The sequence below is a fragment of the Homalodisca vitripennis genome, chromosome 5 (assembly GCF_021130785.1).
Source record: "Homalodisca vitripennis isolate AUS2020 chromosome 5, UT_GWSS_2.1, whole genome shotgun sequence".
Classification (NCBI taxonomy): domain Eukaryota; kingdom Metazoa; phylum Arthropoda; class Insecta; order Hemiptera; family Cicadellidae; genus Homalodisca; species Homalodisca vitripennis.
The window spans coordinates 108,580,821-108,606,239 of record NC_060211.1 but is presented as its reverse complement, the minus strand read 5'-3'; the positions used below and the strand labels follow the sequence as shown (position 1 = coordinate 108,606,239).

At 33.2% G+C, this 25,419-nt stretch overlaps 1 protein-coding gene across 1 annotated transcript in view; it reads right to left on the bottom strand.

The window, feature by feature from the left end:
• LOC124362691 overlaps positions 1-24,155 on the bottom strand; it is a 171,640-nt gene extending 147,485 nt beyond the window's left edge. The window contains 1 exon segment of the mRNA XM_046817396.1: positions 24,129-24,155. The gene's annotated coding sequence lies outside the window, so the exon portion shown is untranslated.
• Positions 24,156-25,419: the final 1,264 nt, after the last annotated feature.

Below are 25,419 nucleotides of genomic sequence, written 5' to 3'. Positions count from 1 at the left end.
GCTTAACATTTCTAGAAATAACGAAAATTTTAGAGCTTTCTACAGAAATATCAAAATAAATTACAGAAAAGACCATTAAAGCTGCCTAAGCCGGTGACGTTGAAAGTAAACTCATAAATTGTGAAATTGTTTCCCAAACTGCTTAGAACATTACCAATGCTCAATCAAACCAATAAAAATAATACCCTAAATCAAGATTATAAGTGAAGTAATTAAAGACTCATTGAAAGTAGCAAATAATTTTTACACGTTTTTTCGTCCGTAGCTACTTCCGATCCATCATTCGATGGGCAATACCCCAGCGTTTTGCCATCGGTGGGACCAATTTCTTCGATGGCGCTATCTTTGGTGAATGAGAAGGAGTAAACTAGCGTGGTATAGAGCCTCAAGCCAAAAAATATTGTGGCATCGACGGCATGTCCGCGTGGATGCTCAAACGCTGTGTCAAGCACATTTTGACACTACTTTCAAAATTAGTCAATCTTTCTTTCGGTCAAGGAGTTTTCCAAACTTTTTGAAAACAGCAAAAGTCACCCCATTGTTCTACAAAGACGATCCTTGTCTTCTAGGCAATTATCGCCCAGTTTCGATTCTTCCAGTGCTCAATACAATCTCAGAAAAAGTTTTTCTAGCAAGATTAGAAAGTTTTCTTGATCATTTTCAAATCTTGTGTCCTGATGTGGTTTTCGGAAAAAAAACAAATCAACAATAGATGCCAAGACAAAACTGATTGACTCTGTTGTCGGTGGCCTGGAGAGGCGAGTGTACAAAACATATTATTCGATCTCTCCAAGGCTTTTGACTGTGTACATCATAAGACCAGTTGCAAACATGCGGTATTCGTGGTCTTGCATACGATTGGATCTCATCTTACCTCAGGGACATAGGCCAGTGTGCCCAGATTGCGTATATCCTGTCAGGTTTAAGTCAGGGACTTTCTTCTGTAGACTCGAAGGATGTGGCGGTGAATGGTTCTTGTGCTCGCACTTGGAGTAACTATTTATACATTAAGTGAATGGAGACCGTAATCTGATATGTATAGTATTATTATTAGCCATCTTTTAAAATGGGCTGTTGACTGGTATTACTAATGACAAATAACATGACTCGAACAAGGATTCTTTCATTCCGATAATTATAGTAAAATTCGAATCATTTACTAAATAACTACATTTTTAGACCTTAAAGTTCGTTTCTAAACAGTTTTCAGGACCAATACTAAAGTGATTGTAACAATATTAAAGTTATTCCTTGAGCATTCCACTTCAGAAAAAGATAGTAAAATTCGAACCTAAAAGCGTAAGCCGTAAAGTCCTTCTGTAACAATTTTCAAGAGCAATGTTGCCGAGTCTCAAAGTTTAGTGATCTGGCACCAGACCAGGCGTAGGAAGCCAACTTGTAAGTCAAGTAGTTGTTCACTCAAGTAGGCTGTTCACAACTGCAATGAGTATAAATCCCAGCTTCTAAACTTGGCTAAGTTTGGCTGCAATCGGATCCCAACCTCTCTGACTACTTACTCGCCCGAATCTGAATATTCCATCATTTCTATTTAGCAATTAAACTCATCCAAGACTTCAGATTGAGAGGTATAATTTAATCGTATTAATGTTGTGGCAAATACGATATCGAAATATGATACTATATTTGATGAAATGTACAAAATGTGTCTACTGTAAGCAAAGTAATTTTGGGAAACTATAAAATAATTATTTATTCAATTATTAAAAACGAAATAATATTCATCATGACGTAATAGGAAATATCAAAACCCATTTGTTTAAAATTAAAATAAAGGTTTTGGTTCCAAATTTTTATATACAGTAGCATCTTCAAATGATAATACACATTAGTTTAATACATTTTGTATTTTACAATGTAAATATGTATACTCGTACATCTATTTTGTTTGAAAAGTGTTCTAGTTGTAGGAAAATGTGTACGAAAGGCCTTGCCGTGTTGAGATTTTCATCTTTTAGACTGTGTAATTATATATATGTAATATATTATAATTAATTATAATACATATATAATAATATTAAATATTAAAATATTAAATATATTAGATGTACTCCTTTAGAGTAAGTAGAACGAATAATATACAACGTATTAAACAAAATAAAAGGTAAAACAAAAATGTTTTAATGTACTAATCCATAAGATATGAACAGAATTTATTTTCCATCTTTGCAGCCATACTGGTATTTGCACTTACAAAATTGGCAGTTACGCAGTTATCACTCACAGTCCTACGAAGAAAGTTAAATAGAAATTTGCAGGAGCTGCGAGGAAGAACTGTCCCTTCAATCCCACGGGAAGCTGTCATATCAGAAATGTCGCTGCCCACTTGGCTTTCACGACTATAATACCAAGAAGCGGGAGGACAACTTATTTCTCCAGAGACACCTTCTGACAATGCCGGGATTTCACCTTGACATACCACGCCTATGACGGGAAACTGGTTATAATATATCAGAGAGACATTTATTTACGAGTGAGATTGCTGCAATATTTTTAAATTTTGTTAAAAATGTTTTATAGCTCGAGAGCTGGGTTTTACGACTGGTATATTAAATATGAGCTGTTACAGAGATGACAAAAAATGTTCTAATGGACCACACAGCTTTACTGTAATACCTTCTTACTGTCAACTCGTTCAGATTAACAAGCAAATTCTAACTTAAGTGTCACTTCTTAAGTTGACGCAATAATTCTAATAATTTACGTTAATTTGCTCCTTTCTAATTCCTGGGTTCTCCGAGTTATACATGACTTTCAGAAGTATCCATCCGAGTTCTTTACCATTTAGTATTGCGATTTGACGGACATGAAGAATATCCTAATAAGATGTTTAACAATGAATGACTTAGTAATGAACTACATGGTATTTAAATTACTATACTACTTTAGATTTACTATATACAAATGGTTCTAAGCTTAATACACCTAGTAATTATGAAAAATAATTAATATTTACGAATGCAAGAATAAAAAAGTACGTAAAACGTTGCGTCGTCTAATATTCTGTTTAAAACATATCTTTAAAGATATCTTTTATTGAAGCGATTGGTGCAATGAAGTTATTAATCGTTCAGCAATGAAGTTTGGACGATTGGAACAATTATGAAAAGTAAATGTTATCTCCTAGTAAATGATTGGCTATCAACAAGTTGCATCCTTATTCTTATTTACAGACAACAATCACTCCAGTAAAAACGCACCTTAACATTTCCCGGAGTAGGATTATTTATTTAAACCACATAGACCCCATTTTTATTAATTATTGTGTTCTGAATTAATGTATACATATACCTAATTATGATCTGTATAGCTTTGCACCACGTAGAAGAAAACACCAATGAGTGCCATGGACTTGTTACGTAATACAAAAAATTAAACTGAAACGAGTACCTATTTCCCTCCATCACTGCCATTCCATTATCATCGTGTTTTGTTAATGCTGCCTCTTTTGCTATTTACATAATATCTGCTACTACATATTTTGCGATGTCAATTTTGGGAGTAACTCGAAGGTTAGTGTTTTATGTGCAATATATTTAGTTATCATCCTGGTGTAAATCTCGCCAAAACAAGTGAATAACTAAATACACTTAAACACACAAAACAGTTAAATTTGAATAATTAAAACATTTTAAAATCGAAATGTTAAACATTTTTTAGTACCAAGAGCTCCAAATTATTCAAGTCTCTAAATACAATTTCTACAAACACGTTCTAGTGTTGACACAGAGATTCTCGTTTTTAAACAAGTGACGGTAATATGTGTTCTTATAGTAGGTGAACCACTTTAAATCACAAAACCTTAGCACTTGTAATGCCTAAGGGTGTAAATTAACATTTAAGGTAGATCCTCTTAAAGTCTAAGTTTTAATAATAAGAATGTGCAGTGCCAAAAAGGTTCAAAGCAAGTCAACTTTGGGTGTTCCGGGCGTCAACACAGAACACCGCATGCACGAGTACAATGTACGCAGTAACAGTAGCGTTGGCCGACAGCCAGCGTCACATTAATATTCCAAGTGTGAATCAGTTCCAGGTTAAGTTTTCTCAGAAGTAAAGTGGTTAAGTTCCGGGCATCACACAGACGGCATGTACGAACAATGTACAGTAGCGTAACCTGTGACGTTGCAGCCAGCCATTAATATTCAGTACTCAAGTTTTCTCAGATACGTTCCGGGCGTCTACCACAGACCACCGCATGCAGCTGTAAATCAGTAGCCGACAGCAGCGTACATTAAGATTCCAGCTGGGAAACAGTTTTCTCAGAAGTAAAGTGGTTACGTTCCCGGAGTCAACACAGAACACACATGCACGAGTACAATGTACGCAGTAACAGTAGCGTTGGCAAGCCATTACATTAATATTCCAGCTGTGAAATCAGTTCCAGGTTAAGTTTTCTCAGAAGTAAAGTGGTTACGTTCCGAGTCAACACAGAACACCACACGAGTACAATGTAGCAGTAACAGTAGCGTTGGCCGACCAGCCAGCGTACAAATTAATATTCCAGCTGTGAATCAGTTCCAGGTTAAGTTTTTCTCAGAAGTAAAGTGGTTACGTTTCTACACAGAACACGCCATGTACGAGTACCAATGTACAGTATCGCCAGCCAGCATTAATATTCACCAGTACGAGTACAATGGTTACGTTCGGGCACACAGTACACCGAATGTACGCAGTTGGCCGACAGCCAGCGTAAATTAATATTCCAGCTGTGAAATCAGTTCCAGTTAAGTTTTCTCAGAAGTAAAGTGGTTACGTTCCGGGCGTCAACACAGAACCACAGCACGTACGAGTACAATGTACGCAGTAACAGTAGACGTTGGCCGACAGCCAGCGTACATTAATATTCCAGCTGTGAAATCAGTTCCAGGTTAAGTTTTCTCAGAAGTAAAGTGGTTACGTTCCGGGCGTCAACACAGAACACGCACGTACGAGTACAATGTACGCAGTAACAGTGACGTTGGTCGCCAGCCAGCGTACATTAATATTCCAGCTGTGAATCAGTTTCCAGGTTAAGTTTTCTCAGAAGTAAAGTGGTTACGTTGGAGTCAACACAGAACACCGACATGCACGAGTACAATGTACGCAGTAACAGTACGTTGGCCGACAGCCAGCGTACATTAATATTCCAGCTGTGAATCAGTTCCAGGTTAAGTTTTCTCAGAAGTAAAGTGGTTACGTTCCGGGCGTCAACACAGAACACCGCACATGCACGAGTACAATGTACGCAGTAACAGTAGCGTTGGCCGACAGCCAGCGTACATTAATATTCCAGCTGTGAATCAGTTCCAGGTTAAGTTTTCTCAGAAGTAAAGTGGTTACGTTCCGCGGTCAACACAGAACACCGCATGTACGAGTACAATGTGCGCAGTAACAGTAGACGTTGGCAGCCAGCCAGCGTACATTAATATTCCAGCTGTGAATCAGTTCCAGGTTAAGTTTTCTCAGAAGTAAAGTGGTTACGTTCCGACCGTTCAACACAGAACACCGACATGCACGAGTACAAATGTACGCGCAGTAAACAGTACGTTGGCCGACAGCCAGCGTAAATTAATATTCCAGCTGTGAATCAGTTCCAGGTTAAGTTTTCTCAGAAGTAAAGTGGTTACGTTCCGGGCGTTCAACACAGAACACCGCATGTACGAGTACAATGTACGCAGTAACAGTAGCGTTGGGCCGGCCAGCCAGCTCACATTAATATTCCAGCTGTGAATCAGTTCCAGGTTAAGTTTTCTCAGAAGTAAAGTGGTTACGTTCCGGGCGTCAACACAGAACACCGCATGCACGAGTACAATGTACGCAGTAACAGTAGCGTTGGCCGACAGCCAGCTCACATTAATATTCCAGCTGTGAATCAGTTCCAGGTTAAGTTTTCTCAGAAGTAAAGTGGTTACGTTCCGGGCGTCAACACAGAACACCGCATGCACGAGTACAATGTACGCAGTAACAGTAGCGTTGGGCCGACAGCCAGCTCACATTAATATTCCAGCTGTGAATCAGTTCCAGGTTAGTTCTCCAGCAATATTTTAATATAAAAGTAGTTATGTTACGTAACCTTATTTATCAAGGTCATTACGATGCCAAAACAAGAGGATCGTGTCTAGTTTTTGCCACTGATAACGATAGCAAATGTCCTAAAATACTAAAATAGTTTCAATTCCAACTTCTAAGGAAAAATTACAAAAAATTCAATTAATTCAGAATACGAAGTAGATTAATTATTTTATAAAATAATGAAAATAATATATTTTATTAATTGTAAATGTACCTATACTAATGGTTTATAACTTATTTAAAATTGTATTCGCCTTAGTATTGTAAAAATCCACTATAGATGTTTTCATGTATCGATCAGTTTCTGGTATTTCATGCAGTGGACCACAATACACTTCCCAGTTGCAAATCACTGATGAGTTTCTGTACAAACAGTGTAACCAGAGGGGGGCGTCCCTAATGGAAAGTTTAAAGGGCTCTATACAGGTTTGTATGCGACTGTATCGATCCTCTCGGACATGCGGCATGTGTTGGTTATGGGACATTTATCTTACAGGGCCCAAACACACTCGAAAATAAATACATTTTACTCTTAAATTATATTGTGGGTTTGCAAGCGAAGTTTTAATTTTAGGTGTTTCCAAAATGTTATTTAATAATATGTTCATAGTTAATTTTAACAACATAAAACTGTAAAGTATTCGTCAATCTAATATGCCATATATAGGTAGTACTCATGCCTATATAGATATTTAGATAAGCCAGTTCATACCTACTCAGACTTAAACTTTATTTATATGCGTGTCCTGTCCGTGACCGTTGCACTTTTTGATACGATAGTCGCATAGGTCAATGGCCCATGAGAAAGGGAAGAGATGTTTCTCTCCTTTTTGTAACAAAAACTGGAAAGAGAGAAGATAAGTCTCGCTTCGTATCAGGTTTTCTCAGGTTTTTCAGACATTCAGGCAGCTCAATAATATAGGGTATTCAGCAGGGTTAAATATATAATACACCGAGAAACATTTGAGATTAGATTTAAATCAATTATAGTTTTATGAATATCTATATATATATATATATATATATATATATATATATATATATATATATATATATATATATAAAATATCAAATACTTGCACGTAACTTATTAATGCATAACATCCATTTATTACGAAAAAGTACAAGATTATATCTATTTGTGTTGGTAAAAGCCTGCCTCTGGTTTTATAATTTTTTACTGGGCTGTTCACAGTATCAATAGAGAATTTGTTTTCCCCGAACCTAAGTTCCACCGATAAAAGTTTCCCATTTCAAAAATACCTACGAAGACTTTCATCCTATCATCACAATTCTCTGTAACTTGAAATTAGACGACAGTTACAAAGTAAAGATGTCAGTATTTTAAAATTAGGATGACTTTGATTATCTTCAAACAATAAAAACATCCATTTTCAAGTTACTAGTTTGATAATTTTGATAGTGGTCTCAATTTTTACAATTTTTCTGAAGATTGTACAATTTGTTACATTTAACAGTGCATAATATAGTTTCAGATATAATCTGCATGCGCAATATTCAATTTAGCAACAAAATGTTAATAAGTAATTTTGAAATAATATAATTGTATTAGGATATATAAATTAACGCTAAATAACTACAAGAAAGTTGCCAGCGAGGGGGTCCAAGGGGTCCGAATCTCCCCAAATTTTAAATTTCTTAAATTACTTTGTTAGTAAACGATTATTATTATTATTATTATTATTATTATTTAATAATCCTGTATTACTGACATGTACTGCTGAAAGATCGTTCTCAACAAAAAACGAGTCAATAACATTTTGAAGGAACAAAATGGGGTCACAATCTCTATTTACTACGCAAAAATATCAGTTGTCTGATTCCCGTCCCTCCCAAAGTTTTTTCTGGCTACTTTCTTAAATACCGTACACTACAAGTGGTGGCGTTTGGAACCAAATGTTAAAATGAGACAAATAACTTTTCCTTTGTTTTAAAATTTGTATTTATACCGGGGTGACTGATTATACTGATTATACTGATTTATACTGATTGTGTATATTATAGCAAAAACATACTTTTGTTCTTCATTCACGAAACCGACATCTAAAATTACTGTTTTATATCTATGTAATTTTCTTGATTTATTATGTCAGCATTTAAAAATGAACAAGTTGTGCATTATATTCTGTTAGAATAACACTGGTAATATAATCAAATTACGAAGTATTCGATTCATGACGTCCTCTGCAGTCTGGTTGAAGCGTTCACTGCGAGATGAAATTCCTGAGCTCGGCATTCCTTTGCGCCCACCGATTCTAAGAGGATTTAGAAATGCTTTCGATGCTTGTTGCATGTTTGCTCGGTCGAATCAAGGTTCGTCATGTTCGATAAATATATCTTGCAATTTGACAAGTGAGATGGTGGAGAGAAACTCAGTATACGTTTATAGATTTATAGCTCTGGAGTTTATTTAACGTGTTAGAATTTGAAAGAATACTTTTTATTTAACTTTTAAATATGGATAAAAATTTTGACCATATTATACAAGATATACATTGAAATGATGGAATCTTAAACTTATAAGATTAAATAAATCCCTGTACGGTGGATCATACGCCAAAGCTGAATTTTAACCATGCCATCGATATGCACCCGTGTTGGGGGAACTTGAGAGAATAAAAATGAGCCCAGTATCGAGACAAATCGTTAAACTTACATGTGTTCTATGTGGTTTTAAAATGTTCTTCTTGGACAGGTAATTTAACATGATAGTTTTCCCTAAGGGTGGCAACAACTGAGTCCCGAGTTCCTGCACCCTGGTTATGGTAAAGATGCGGTTTTGTTTTTGCGTTGTTTGGAAGTAAAGTTTAAACCCTTTAAATATGAGTGTTTTATTATATTATATCGCTATCAAGACATGTGGTTTTCTTAAAAGGTAACCAAGAAAAGTGTAAATAAACAGGAAAATATATTATTTAAATATTAGTTTAATTACTTTAAAATTAATAAAAATAAAAATCCTGCATTATTATTTTAATATCTACAAAATAAAACTTAGCTTCAAGCCTTTGGCTATATTATATTTGTATTGGATAAGTACATCCTAATTTCCAGCAAATATACAGATCAATGAATAAAATCTCTCTGAACTTGGCTCCTGGTTATCAACTAATATAGCAATATACAATAATTAATAAAACTAAAACAGTAATATACATCCAATATAGTATGTTTTGTTTATGGAAAGAGGTTGTTTGTTGCCATGGTATCAAGAGCGTGGATGTTTATTAACGTAGACAGCAAGGGAAACTTGGTAATATCTTCTTCAGCACGACACAGAAGATGTGTGACAATAAACAATGCAACTGTCTGGAGTTTCTCTCACATGATATAACCGAGACTCCTCGTTTACTTGACGTGCCATGACGTTTACGAGTGAGACTCTCTTGACGTGACTTTGTGCTTTGTTCGAGAGACTTGATTGATTATTTTCTAAAAATATGCACGCGATCGCTGATAATAAATCTATAAATCGGTCTTGGAAAAACAAAACTCCATTTATCAAAGAGCCGCACGCCAACTGTCAATTCCCAGGATAAATCGGGGAGTATATCGATACAAGGCAGCGCTATCCATGAATATTGAATTTATAAATAGAAAGCAGTTTGTTTATGGTGATTTTTAAATACATTATGTAATTGTTATAACGATTTGACTAGATGTGATTTTTAAATAATTTATTCCAAACACACACAAAGTCTGTTAAGCATTTATTTTTTTACAAAACGAGTTTTCATCTTTCATGGGTACAAAGTTTAATCAGTTGAAAATTAAATACCTTACTTAAAAGGTTTATATGGACTACCTTAAATTGATGCTTATATTTGAGAGATATTCTGTCGAAATAGAAACTATACAAAACCTCCCACTTCTGCTTCCTTAAATATTTTCGGGGTGAAAATAAGATTAAGCCAAATACATCGCTTTCCTGTAACACTAATTTAAATTTGAATCCGGTATTGTAGGGCCTTTGGTTTTTCCTTAAAGGTATTCCAAAAATTTGATCCCATATCTCACATGAAAGTGGGTTTCACGGCAGCCATTCAATAAAACTTGCCAGAACTGTATATGTTGTCCCATAGTGAATATTTTCACAAAAGTAAGTTCATAGTTCACACTACCCCAGAGATATTACCAGCATTATTTTGTACTATCCAGGAATTGGTTTGTACATTTTTTAATTTTTTTAGTGTCCTTATTTTTTTATATACCACCACTGCATCGTTTTACACTACTAAATGTGTTTTCCTGCAATTGCTTTGATAGCTGACATGATACACCAGGAAAGTTCCAACATAATTAATGTTCTTGTTTAGAAAGTTGCCACGAGCTATTAATTTTAATTATTTAGGTTTTCACATAAAGGACTTACATATAGATTACAATGGTAATTAATCTTTGTTCAAGTTACAATTGATAATCATACTGAACATCCACAAGGGACGTTGAGTGAGGCGTATCTCGGTTACTGAACGATAATTTATCTTTCCATCAATATCCCTGCGATGTACAGAGGGAAACTTCAAACTCGCTCAAACTTGTGATGGGATCGTTCCGGAATCCCTGAACGAAATTAGTTAGACCATTCTGTTAGCAGTTAAAGGAAACTTTAGGAATAACATTGAATTTGGATCTTCCCGAATCATTGTACTTCTCGTTTATCTTTCTGGCGGGGTTTGTTTTGGCAACACAATCACATTAGCGACAATTGACGTCAGTTTATTACTGTAGTTGAAAGTGAATGGATAATATTGACAGTAAATAAATATTCTGGTTTAAAATAACATTTACGGTGTGTAGTTATTTAATTTAATCTTTTATAATGTAGTTGTCTAAGTGTTTGTGCGTATGATATTAAGAGATCGAGATATGTATCGAGAACGAACTTAATGGAATTTGGGTGAGCGTTAGCGAACACGTGTACAATGGTCTTATGATGGCACCGAAAAAATCGTAGAGTAAATATATTTGCTAAAAAATTGACTACAATCGTATGAAATCTTAACATGTGACGTATAATAGTACATGCATCCTAATAAAATGTGCTACAGACTTCAATTTTTTCCATACAAAACCTAACCGAACTCTCTTACGTAACACGTGAAATGGCGTACTTATTCTTGTATTAAGAATTTTCATAGATTTAATTTAATGACGGAAATCCTTAGAGCGGATCCAATGAAAGTAGATTTTAATTTGATTTGTAAAACATTTGTATTCACAATTTCATACGAATTAAAGTATGTTTGTATGAATTGCAAAACTTGATAACAAAATATCAAAACAAGTTTTTAAATTTAAAATTATTATGATAAAGATTTAATTTAATCGATTTTAATTCAATTCACATAGAATATTGGAGCCCAGGTAAGTGTTATGAACAAGATGTCTCAATAATATTTAATTGTCTCTCTCGTGTTATTTCTTTATATCAAGCATACCTTACATGATCTCAAATCTTTATCATCTAAAAAATCTTGAAGAAAAAATATAACTTTCTACATACAACATATCCAACTTTATTGAAACGGAAAAACTCTTATTACAGTATAAAGTCAGCTTCATTTAAAAATTGGAAGACTTTCAATATGATTAATGTTTATTTACTATCCAATTCTGGATGGAAACCTGGCTTATTACACAATGTCGACGGTGATGAAGAAAAATGCTTCAGCCATCATTATTCAAAGTTCGCGCGAAGGTCTGGCGGCGCCGCAGCCCTGATGAGAAAGCTATTAAAAACCCTCACAAATTGCTTTTATAACTAATTTTACCTCTGAAACGGAAAATAAATATCATAAATCGTATCTTCAGAAACCACAACGGAGAATATTAAGTTAGACTGATTTACTCAATTTAATAAAATGTTTTACACCAATCCTTCAATATTAATACGGTTGTTATACTAAAATTATTTTCTTATTATCTAAACCTTCTACGTTGTACAAAACCAATAAAGGCAAATAAACAAGTTAGATTCTATACTAATAGATACTAATAGCAATATCAATTCTCAAATTGTGGGAACAAAGAAATATGAAACACAGTGAAAGTGACACTGGAACAACGTTCCGGTGATGAGACCTAGTATTACCATTGACGGTACACTGCGGGTGGACCTCTAAGTGTGGATAACGCATAGTACTATTCAGCTCAAGCATATCTACAGAAGTGTTCGTCTACCAATATGAGGACATGTGGTCCAACCTGATCTCCCACATTAGTGAATATCACAATATCACCATAATCTGTGTATTTCAAATTTTTTCGATTATAAATAACTGAGTCATTCTTATTTTACTCACATATGGCAAATAATATTTAATGTTTGTGATAACTTGTGTTGAATTTTATATCAAATGATATAATTTGACATTTGTGAGTAAAATAAAAATGACTCAGTTTTTTTATAATCCACAGAAAATATAATCCAATATCAGATTCTAGTGATATTGTGCTGTGGGCTAAGTGGATTCTGGCGATTAGTGAACTGGGAATATATATATATATATATATATATATATATATATATATATATATATATATATATATATATATATATATATATATATATATATATATATATATATATATACAGGCATAAGCTTATTTGCTTTGTTAAATTTATTTATTAATTTACTTTAAAACCGGACGTAGATAACAGTTATAAAATTGCGTCTGCCAACTTTATGAAAACTAAATAGGTATTTTGCTTAAAATAACGGCTTTTAGTCTCTTTATCTACTTTTCCTTATGGCAATATAATTACTCTTTTGATACCCTCCCATTGCAATCCCCGCCAAATCTAGCGCAGATGGTGACGAGTTTTTCTTATGGGGGGGGGGGTGTGTGTTTTTACTCTATATATTTCATTATTTTCACTTGTGTCCGAAAAACCCAAATATCTTACGGAATCCTATTTTTTACAAAATAAAATATAGCCTATATTACTCGTTGATAATGTAGCTTTCGAATGGGGAAAGAATTTTTTAAATCGGTCCAGAAGTTTTTGAGCCTATTCATTCCATACAAACATACAAACAAAGTTTTGCTCTTTATAATATTAGTGTAGATGAACATCAAGTTTGTTTACTGAGAATGCAACTCGGCTCTTCACTCTTAAATTAATATAAAAAGTTAACATCAACTGAATAGAAAATCGCGATTAAGTTATTTGTTACCGATCTATTAATGAACATTAAGGTAATGTTTCTGACATAACCTGAAAATGTCCAGACGACGTCACTTCCTAACTTAAAATATAGAATTATTGTTCTACTTGGCTGTAATATAACTTTAACTTAATAAGGAACATATCAAAATGAATCTCACTAAGAAACATTACTTCGATATTAGCATTTTAACTTCGAAAAAGAATATATATATATATATATATATATATATATATATATATATATTCTTTTTTTACGTTTAACAAGCCAAAATATCTTTGATGTAGACAGTTACATTTTTGTAACTTCACAAAGTGTTTTAGAACTAATTGGAGATGTTTTCAGTCAAATAGAAATTCCTGTTAATACAAATATACATCTGTTTAGTCTAGACACCACAGTTCGTAATACCCAGTTCCTCTAGTTTTTAGTAACTAGGCGCTTCCACTTTTAGTTGTTGATATTCAGCACTTCCTGTACCGTTGCGTTTCAAAGCTTTATGTTTAGAGGTGGAGATTGGCTTCAAAGGCAACGTTAACTCACAACGGGTGCATGGAACGCTATATACGCGGGCAAATAGATGTGGATATTACGGCTTTTATTGCTGCTATCTTCCAACAACAGCAGACCAGTTCTGTGACCTCGTTATCCCGCGTTAACTCGTACTTGAAACTGCTGACGATGAATACGCACAATTTGAAATAGAATATATATATATATATATATATATGTATATATATATATATATAATATAATATATATATATATATACCCCAGCGGCTTCGCACGCAATTTTTAGAACCGAAGTCCTATACAAGAAAAAGCAATTATGATGTAATATGATGGGATTCCTTTACAAACATTTTAAAACGTAAGAAGGCATACAACAGGTAGATATTATTTAAGTTCGTGGTAAATAGTATCAGAGGTTTAACTTAATTATTATATCATGTTTGGCACGTGTAGGAGCATTTCTCGTTCTAATTAATTATATAACATAACGTCACAGCTGAATCTGCCTTGTAATCCCGATCAAGAAAACACAAATCTCGGATCACACAGGTGTCGGAAACATTTTGGTCAAAAAGCGTATATTTCCAGTCCTTGTCATATATTTCAAGTCTAAGATATTTCCAGTACCATAGTAGAGTTTGCCTTGTTGATCTGACGAAGAAAAAATATATATATACTTACATAGGACCGAGATGCCTACTTCGGTTAAAAAGTGCTTACTTAAAACCGTTTACTTCGTTTAAATTCACTTACCTACTATGTCACAGGTTAGCATTGCCATATTGCCTCGATTAAAATACTATATAGTTCGATTATATACCTAGTTCTCGGAAATATATTTTGGTCAAAATCGTGTTGGCATAGTTGAGTTTGAGTTTGCTAGGACTGAAAAGCCTATTACGGCCTAGGGGGAAGTCCTACCTACTTCTCATGTACTTCCGGTATAAGGGGGAAATCCTTATTAAGGTTATGCAACATTCCAAAATAATCGTTATTAAAGTTTTGCGTTACACTTGTTTTTTTGGACTGTAGCCAGGGGAAGAATGAATCGTTAAGGGATGTTAGTATTCATTTCTCTGTTTTTTCCGTAAGCCATTGTTAAAATGTAATATCATAATGTCAAGGAAAGCCCACCAGTTTAAAGTAACTTAATGTGAAAACATTCATAACTTTGTTCATTAAGGTTAATTTTATAACAATATTTAATGAATTAGATGATTTTAATTCGTCACTGGCGCAATCTGGAGTAAAATTTATATATTAATGTTTTATTTACTATCTGTGTTTACTTATTATTGATAAAATTGAAATGTAAACAGATGTTTCAGAAAAGTTTGTCGAACTATAGCTGTCAACAGCTGTTTAGTGCCAGTTTAATTTGAATTAAGATAACGTTATTACGAATATAAACAAACAAATTTTTCAATTTGAGTTCGACTTTATTTGGTGAAATGAATGTGTTATGGGTGGTAAAAAGCACTCTAAATGTTATTCAAACCAAAAGCTATACCTGTTCCAAATTTCAGCACAATCCGTATAGCAATTTCAGCGTGATTCGAGGACAAACCTCCAAACATCCAAATATCCCAACATTCAAACTTTCGCATTTACAATATTAGTGGGATATACAGGATGTATGTACTTGTTTCTAAAAATATTTATTAAGTAATTATCACATAAGATTAATGTGGAATTTGAAATCCACACCGTTCAAGTATTAAATGCATAATTATGCACAATTATTTTAAGTCCATACATTATGAAAATAGAATAATGAAGTAGGTGTGTACAGCAAGTGTGTGGATGAGACAGATAATTCCAAGATTGTGTGTTAAACTCATTTCACACCGTTTATCCCTCGATTGTTAGAAGGGCTCTAGTTTACTGTTTTTATTTTTTACTAAGTGTTAACTTCATTGTGTTCGTTTGCATAGTAAATTAAATTTATGGGACAGATTGTTAGAGACAATAGTGTTTAGTGCAGTGTTTATGTACCGTATACTGTTTGTTTAGTTTTTTATCTGTAGACCTAAGTTATTGTTTAGATGTTTGTATCTAGGATGCGCTGCAATTTTTTCTTAATTTCACATCAAAATTGTTCACCTTGTATATAGACAGATGTATACATATTGTAATACTAAATACAGTCATTTAGTAATTTTTCACTCAAGTATGGATATAATGTGGCAATTTCCTTTTAATTTCTATACACAGAATGAAATGAAATGTATTTATTACTCAAAATAACTTCTAAAATTTGTACCTTATAAAAGTGGGTCAGTTCCACTACAGTAGCTCGGTTAGTACCAAGATTATAATATTAATAATAGTGATCAGTTAAAACTACACATTTTAAATTCCGCCCAAACCGACATACGAACCAAATACATATAAATATACATAATCCAACAATTTACGAACCTAAAGCTTACACCTGTATGCCAATTAACTGAAGAAAGTAATCTTTAGTGATTTTTTAAATCATATTTAAGTTAATATACATAAAATTTCGCGTTAATTACATAGTGAACGTCCATTATCCAAAGTCAGTTTTCTCCATCCTATAACAACCAAACCTTTTTGGGAAATAATGGTTGTCTATTTAAACATTTGTTGCTATTTTTCGTTTTATGTAATATTAAAACCCAAGTTTTTCAACGTACAAAAACTTTAATACTACCCGAGTGAAATGTTTTTATTAGCTATTAGTAATACTTTGCATCAAAATAGACGTATGTAACCCATAAATACAATAGATTACCCAAGTAAGTGTAAGTTATGATTTGTTACTTTTTTTAATGTAGTCAAAAAAGTGGGCAAACAAAAAGATTGAAATTTATTCCTAACAGCTGGAATATAAGTGTAAGAAAATAACAGGAAACAAAAAAAATAGTCTCTAACAGACAAATTTACTTAAGAGTTCAACTACTAAGTAACTAGATATGGACTAGATAAATCTTAACAATACAATAGCAATAAAACTTCATTTTCTAAGCTATTCAAAGTTTGATCTTAAGAATAGAGTACAACACACAATTTATCTTCAAGATAAAGTTTTTTAGAGGTTCCATACAGTTTTAAAATTTCGATTATTATTAACGCCCAGGTGAAATCCCAATGCCCGTGCATTTCATGTCTGATTTCATACGAAATTCTCTGTTTACGAGTTATTAATATCAAACCAAAAATATATACAGACAGAAAAATTTATAAGATCAAGCTTTGACTCACCAAGCTTTGACCTTGCATCCATATGGGGTTTATGTGGCAGAAGTTTTGTTTGGTAAAGTTAGTTTTGTTCTTTAACTCATAAATAGTGCGGGTATACAAAATCTTCTGTTCTGAGTTTTAATCCATTTTATTCTTATAGTAATTGTCTTATTTTTATAAATAAAAAGTCAATTATATAATTATATCATTGATGAGTTATATATAATAGATATATTGTTACTTAGATTTTTCATAGCACCGAACAATTGCAGTATAAGCATTAAACTTACCAATGTACAAATGCATGACTACGATTAGTTAATTACAATTCAAGACACGTAGTTGTGTAAATCACTCAAATTGACGGAAAAGTTCGTAACTAAACCTAGTTTAGAATATAGTTAGAATTAGTAAAGAACCGCATTCATTAAAACCAACCATGAATGCAGCCGAGAGTACTCCAGAGGTAACGGTGCACAATGCTACACGTCCCTCCGGGGCTAAACATGCGAGTCTATTAATCTTATTTTTGCTGTCACCATATGTAATATTGCAGCTTCATGAATCTTTCACTTTAAATTTTAATATGTCAAGTCAGAAATTTCTTACATACTATTTTTATGATCTATGTGCACAGTATATATGACGTTTTATATAATCTATGCAGAAAACGGATCTGCAGGAATCGAATAAGGGCATCGTGCTCCTTGTCAGACAAGCACGCTTATCAGTATATCATATTTTGTGTTATGGCTATTTCATTTACACATATGTACAATGAATTAAATTGTCTTCTTGCTGAAAGAAAAATGCCTGTCAAATAACTGTTTCTAATGAATTCGTTTACATTATTAGAATTCGCATAACTTAACTTTCAATAAAAGATTGATATATGCAAGTCTTTTGTAGGTTCCGTTAATTTCTAAACAAACTTTTTATGTTATAACTAGCTTAAGAGCTGCATGATACATAAACCAAGAAAACCAGTATTTAGTTTAAGCAAGATTAGAAAGTATTTCTAATTTCCGTTCTGCGGCATTACCTTCGATACTGATGTGATGATGACAAAACGATAAACATGCCTCAAAACAGTACCAAATTACGTAACAGATCAAAATTCTGGAGAGTTTAATCAACAATATATGTTGTTCTAAGCCCACTTAGCTTCCTAGAAACAATTTTATGTTTTAGGAGTAGAATACGGAATCCAACCAAAATCTTGACACTACACCGCACTGGAGGTAGAACCTAGTTCTTTGTGAATTAGCATAATCATCTGCAAATAGGGCATCTCGTCAAATGTAAGAAAGTCCTTGAATGTTAATTTTACACATTAAAAAAATCTATTCGAATATCTTATTATAACCAAGCATTTTATCATACATAAGTTGACGTGAAAAGGTCAAGCTCTTTTCTACCTCTTTTTGTTCAAAATATGAATTTAATCCGCAAGTCGAAGACTGGCGGTGGATCAACCCGGCTCAGCTGCTCAGACGAGAGCATTCTTGTGACAAAGTACAACTCTTATAAAGGCTCCAACTAAATCGTCAAGTCTGGTACTTATGATGATTGCGACCTAGATTACAAGTTTCGAGTCAAGGTCTTTCCAACTTTATTTTAAAAACTATTATAAGAAACTAAACTGTTTTAAACATAAAAATATTAGTAATAATAGTCAGCCATATAAAAACTATTCTTTCAAAAACTCTTTCCTTTTTTAAAAGTTGAAGGTACTAAAATAGTTGAAGTTATTAAATCAAATATAATGGAATCAGTAAAGGTATTGGATTTTTTGGACTTTATTTATTTTATTGATATTCTTCAACTTCAGGGCCTATAAACACTGTTGTTTTAACTTAAGGTCAATCATTCTAAAATGGACCATGAGATATGAACATTTTCCAGTTTAAGATAAAATAATTTATCTTATGTTTGTTATGATATTTAAAAAAGACCAAACACGTTAACCCTGTCATTCAGCATAACATTGCGTGAAAAGCCATAGGCACATGCTAGCATTATATACAGATGATTATAAAAGTAGTTAAATTGCATATTTATCAGATTTAAGTTGTTGGTTTTATGTAATTATTAAATGATGATGTATAAAAACAATTTTTTTTACAAATACTACTAAATTTGAAATAAAAATATATGCATAAACGTGTATACTATCTATTGGATATCCATGTGAGATCACATATTTTGAACATTTTATTTTTTGATTTACTGAAAAGATAAGCCTGCAGGGTTTAGCATAAACGGCAACTTGCTACAATAACAAACCAGAGTTCCTGGAATTTCTGCGATAAACGCCACTTGGTGGTTTTACGGCCACTTTATTTGAGTTTTACAGCTGTACTTCAAGGTGCCCTTAATCTTGTACTACCTAGAGCTTTCATTCCTTTAAGGATTTGTCACTGACTAGATTTTGTGTTTTTATCAAAATCCCATTTGTGAATGTCAACCATGCGAACGCTTTAGTTGGGTAGCTAGTTCAAAAGCAGTTTCAATTATTTATGTGATTATGTAAAGGATTTCTATTTAAGTTTAGAATTGCTTTTTTTTAATACGAGTTTTGGAGAGATATATTTAAAATTTCACAATATCAAATAAATATCTCATATGTGATCTTCGTCTGTTTGCAATATTTTAGCCAAAAGAAAAAATTGTAATACTGTAACACAATGTGTGTATTCTTAGTGATAACAATTGTAAATATGAATTGTACCACAATATTTCATGAAGATATTCAGCGAGTTGGCTGAGCCTTAATGAAGCCTCTTACTCAAAGGGATATCTAGAGTTATGGATTTGAAAATATGCAAGTATAAGGACCCGACAGATGGGAAAGTAATGATCGCAGAAAATAACTCACGGGAACAGTTATTCGGACCTCTGGAGAGCCCTAGTGCAACAGTAACGATAATTCGGATAAGTTGTTTTACTGTTTAATTGTAGAGAGGTAATAGTTTTATCATGTAGTGCCAAAGAGTGTTCTGCAGTGTCATAGAGCTTCACGCAAGGGTTATTTTAAATTATTAAAAGTCTAAACAAAAATTCATGTAATTCTTTTCAGCTTACAGTTAGTTTTTCAGAGATAGATTTTATGGCTTACTAATTTGTTTAGAAAATATTTCAGCATTTAGGCGGTGACCGTGCTTATGAAATGAAGTTATTGTGGGAAAAAGAATTATAAGTTTTCTTCTAGTGACAGTAAACAAACTTTATTACATATACATGGCACCCCACTAAAGCTACAAAACAAATGGTTATGTAAACAATTATGAAATACGGGTGTATACGTAAACGTTGGTAATAGTCATTCTGTAGTAGCAATAAAATAAATTTAAAACTCGTTCTTGGAAAATGATTTAAAAAAATACTTTTTTGATAATTTGAAATTTTTAAAAAATTTTTGAACAACTGAAGTATACGATAATTAGAAAACTTTGTATTACTTTAATTCGGTCTTGAAATTGGATAGCCATGATGGTAGTTTTCTGGCAAACAATGATATTATTATTGACTGATTGCTGTTTAACATTCAGCATAAAGGGATCTAATTGAAACTATCGTCAAGTTTAGCAAAATACAATACATTGCTGTTTTAGTGCTAAACTTGACGATAGTTTCAATTAGATTTCTTCATGCATGAAATGAATTACAGAAAATTTTACTTCATTTTCGTTTATTTCAAACGATTGAAACTCCAAAACATTCACTTATAATATGTACGAAATAATCATACGTATATAATACTGTGTATACTATCGTAATCCAACCTTCGCGTGTATATAATGACTGTAACAAACAGCATTACATCAGTAAATAAAAAATAAAACGTTTGATGCGATTCCTGCCCGCATTTACACTTTGGGGGGAGGGGGAGTAAATAGGCGACTTGTCAACAATCGGTTTACACTTGACTGTTTTGATCAGTTCGGCTCATGTCATTAATTAATGTGGGTTCTCACCGTGCTAACCCCCTCATTCCACATAAAACTAAATGAACCGATACAACGGAGTATAAAAAGGGCTCGATAGCACGCAAAGAGAGAGTTATCACACAAATGGACAGACAGACGGGCTGATCTTGTATCTTTGACTCTTAATTTTAGAGATTGTTTTATCTATTGTTTGAAAGGAAATACAATTAATGTTATTGTATTTCCTTGGATAAAGAGGAATATATTACATTTCAAGTCTCCAGGACCTTTCTATCAAGAATCGTCCCACAGACGGACAGACAGACTATGATCCGATTTCAAGAAGGATCAGTCGTGTTTTTAAAATAAACTCTAAATACAACAGTGATTGCATCTGTCAATTATTCAGATTTATTTCTTGTGGTGGTGTTTAGGTTTGTCTCCATGAGGATTTGCTTAAAATTGTTTCTAAACAATATATTGGTTTAATCTTGCAGAAATGTTATCTAGGCTGAGCGCAGAGGACAAGTATGTCAGGGGCTTCAGCTATTGGAGTTTGCTACCACAGAGTAACATATTAATTATGTGTAATAAGATAATCGGTGTTGCTATTGTTATTACTATTTATTCTTTAACTCCTTATAGTCTAAATAGATATGTACTGGGGTACATGGAACCTCCTGTTAACTGGCAGGAAGACCCTGTAGATTGTTTTAATCTAGTAACCATGTTTCGAGAGAAACATGACAATTTACAAAATTATTAAGCATCTTTATCGTCTAGTAAAAATAATATTCTTCATTGCATACATAACCATATAATTGCACACCATTCGCCAATACTACTACAAATTAATAATAATATGTAATTACAACTCCAACAATATTGTTTTGGATATCGTTTTCGATGTCAGAAGTGGGATTTTATTTTGACCATTAATAATTATGATATTCAAGTATTTTTATACTAGCGGCTCATTATGAACAAAACGCCTTTAACACCAGGTGTTTTAATCGAGATTCGTAATTGTCTGGGATCATTAAAATTATATAATCTCAGGGATTATTATTACGCCACTTGGAGACGAGTTAAAACGCTGCCGTTTTGTTTTGTTAATTTCTTGTCCAGTGGTCCTGCCTCTCGTCTCATATTGGCGGACATCTCTTCCTTAGACCAACATGCATCTAAATTGTACAGGTGACTTCCAGAATACATAGACAGGGTAAAATGAACACTTATAGCTCCCTAAATGCATCTTTTCACGTTTCCCTAGAGTTAGTTGTTGACAGAATTCTGACAAGATATATGTGCTGTAAATACATTTTCAAATTTGTATTTAGAGCACCTGTCGTATAATGTGAAACCGTAAGACAAATTGGAATGTATCAGACCGTAATAGTCCGATTTCAGTTGGGGAGGCATACTATACTATATTGTAGAGTGCAAAAGCATAGATGAAATTCGTTACTGATCTCCAGGAAGGACTTCAGTAAACCCAGTGCACTTATATTACATTCGTTGTGATCCATTCGTCTCTTGACCTAGTTAAATTCCTCCCTTCCCCGCCATATTTATCCAGCCCTTTATTACATTAGATAATTGTATAATATTACACAAGAAATATGCCTCAAAACCTTGTTCGTACTTTTCATTCCACCAATCTAATATTTTGGCCCAATAGTTGAAAATTATTTCGGCTGGTTTAGTCAAAACAGTTTCGCTATTTATGAACTATATACACGCGTACAGAAAAATACTTATCTTTAATAGTGTAAGCCTCGAATTATATTTCAGTAAGGTGTGAACATACGAATACCTACCGATACCTTTCCTACATGAACATAAATACTATTCTACTAAATTATCACAAAGGGACAATATATATTTTATAGGTAGATGTGACTAGTTAGATAATTGTGAAACATAATGGGATTCTAAATTGCCAACAGAAACCACGCAAAAGGAACTTCATTAAACTAACCACACTGTTCCTAACCACTAATTAGACCCAACTCTATTCAAAACCACCTTCATAAACAAACAGTGCGGTGTGGCATGGAGGTAGACGTCAAATACGGTGAGTGCATTGTGTGCGATGAGCGAATAAAACTACTCAGATTCCATTCCAAACTGTATCAGATTTCAGATAAATACAATCTGCCGCAAGCCACTGTATTCGGATCAAAAATTCAGTTTTTAACAGGTAAAGATTGAGTCCAAATGTACTTCTTACATTTAATATAAACTAAAAATATACTACTTTAACACTCAATGAAAATACCATTATGGAATTTACTTTATTTACATAACATTGCAGAACTTATTTGTGTATGTTAGACAAAAACCTACGCTAGGCCAGTCTACACTTAGGTACCTTACGACGCAGTGGTTATCCAGTTCTTCGGTCTTTTCTTAACAGAAGGTGTGATATAAATTGAGAAATTCCACAAGCGGTAAAAGCAGTACTATGAAAGGCTTTTCAGATATTGATACCGCTGCATTTCCCTACAATTTACCGTCAGACGCAATACATTTTGAGACATAGCGAGAGCCCCTGATGTCGTTAACATGTCCAGGTTACAGTAAAATAAGATAAAATTCATAGAAATATTACAGCAGGTGAAAATACGTAATCGAATTTGTCGTGTATTCTAATGTTAAGATAATTTTCTAAGAAACCAAGTAAATGGACAAGTATGGGGAAATAACTTTAAACAAAAGTTAATACTAGTATTTGATTTCTCGTTCACGAAGTTGTTGCCCGTGTATCTTTTGCTCCAGATTTCTAGGATGTGCACAAAGTTTCTCCACATCTGCTAACATAACAAAAGTAGAAGTCAACATGTTGTGCGTGCAGAATCTAGATTACGAAAAGTGGAAGAGAGGCTCACGTAACATGAAAATGTGTGTGTTTCTAGTTTCAGACGTTCCTTGCTCTTGAACACACATGGTTATCTCCCTGCCTATACCTACTTGTATCTTGTACAGAGTGAACATGTAAAGCTTTTGTTTTTAATATTAAACTACTTAACAGGAATCATAACACAATGTTTTCTCAGAGTAGGTGTGAAAGGAAAACTAAACAAAATATAGGTTAGTATGAACCTGATATAATAATAAACAATAGAAGTAAATTTTCACCAGATTGCTCTGATGACGCAAAGTAATGCTAAAGCTACTGGGAATTAATAATAAAACTGGATTTGTAACTTACGTGAATAGGTAACGAGGAATTATTATCTGAAACAACAACATTGTGTGATTAAAAGGTTGATGAATAAATAATATTCAATGAATATAGAGAAAGCAACGAAAGTTTGACAAAACTATATTTTACACATGTTATATACTAATATAAACTTTGTTACGTTAGAATTTCAGTGAAGGCAATGCATATAAACAGGTATATGGTTTGATTAAAAAAAATACTTACAAGAAAGATTTTGCTGTTTATATAATATAGTATAAAAGAAAGGTAATGTCCTAGCCAGTGATTTGCTCTCATGTAGCAGACTAGGATTTCCGGTACAGCGGTAATAGTGAGATCGGGCTCCAACATAACCTCATAGTCCTCAAACCTCGATGTCTAAATGAGATATCTATAATATTGCTCAGTGTTAAGTAAGAGATAATCTAGCTATAACATAACCTCATAGTCCTCAAACCTCGATGTCTAAATGAGATATCTATAATATTGCTCAGTGTTAAGTAAGAGTTAATCGAGGTATAACATAATCTCATAGTCCTCATACTTCGATGTCTAAATGAGATATCTATAATATTGCTCAGTGTTAAGTAAGAGTTAATCGAGGAATAACATAATCTCATATTCCTCATACCTCGATGTCTAAATGAGATATCTATAATATTGCTCAGTGTTAAGTAAGAGTTAATCGAGGTATAACATAATCTCATAGTCCTCATACTTCGATTTCTAAATGAGATATCTATAATATTGCTCAGTGTTAAGTAAGAATTAATCGAGGTATAACATAATCTCATAGTCCTCATACCTCGACGTCTAAATGAGATATCTATAATATTGCTCAGTGTTAAGTAAGAGTTAATCGAGGTATAACATAATCTCATAGTCCTCATACCTCGATGTCTAAATGAGATATCTATAATATTGCTCAGTGTTAAGTAAGAGTTAATCGAGGTATAACATAATCTCATAGTCCTCATACCTCGATGTTCAAATAGAATGTTGTTTGGTAAATTTTTACACTCTGAGATATTGTTAAAACACAGTGCTTTGATTTAACAATATATTACGCTTACGAATATTCTAAAAGAATACAAAAAATCATACTATTAATACATTACAAATTGTCAAAGAATAGCACATAATGTGTTAAAAAAAATAAACGAACTCAAAGTGGAACCAGCCATGGCAGCATTATTTCCGCGACAGATTTTACACTTCCGTGTCTGCTCCAGTGGGCTCTCAGATTTGAGCGCCGCCTGGGGAAGTTAGCCGCACTAATGGCCAAGTTCTGAGTGTC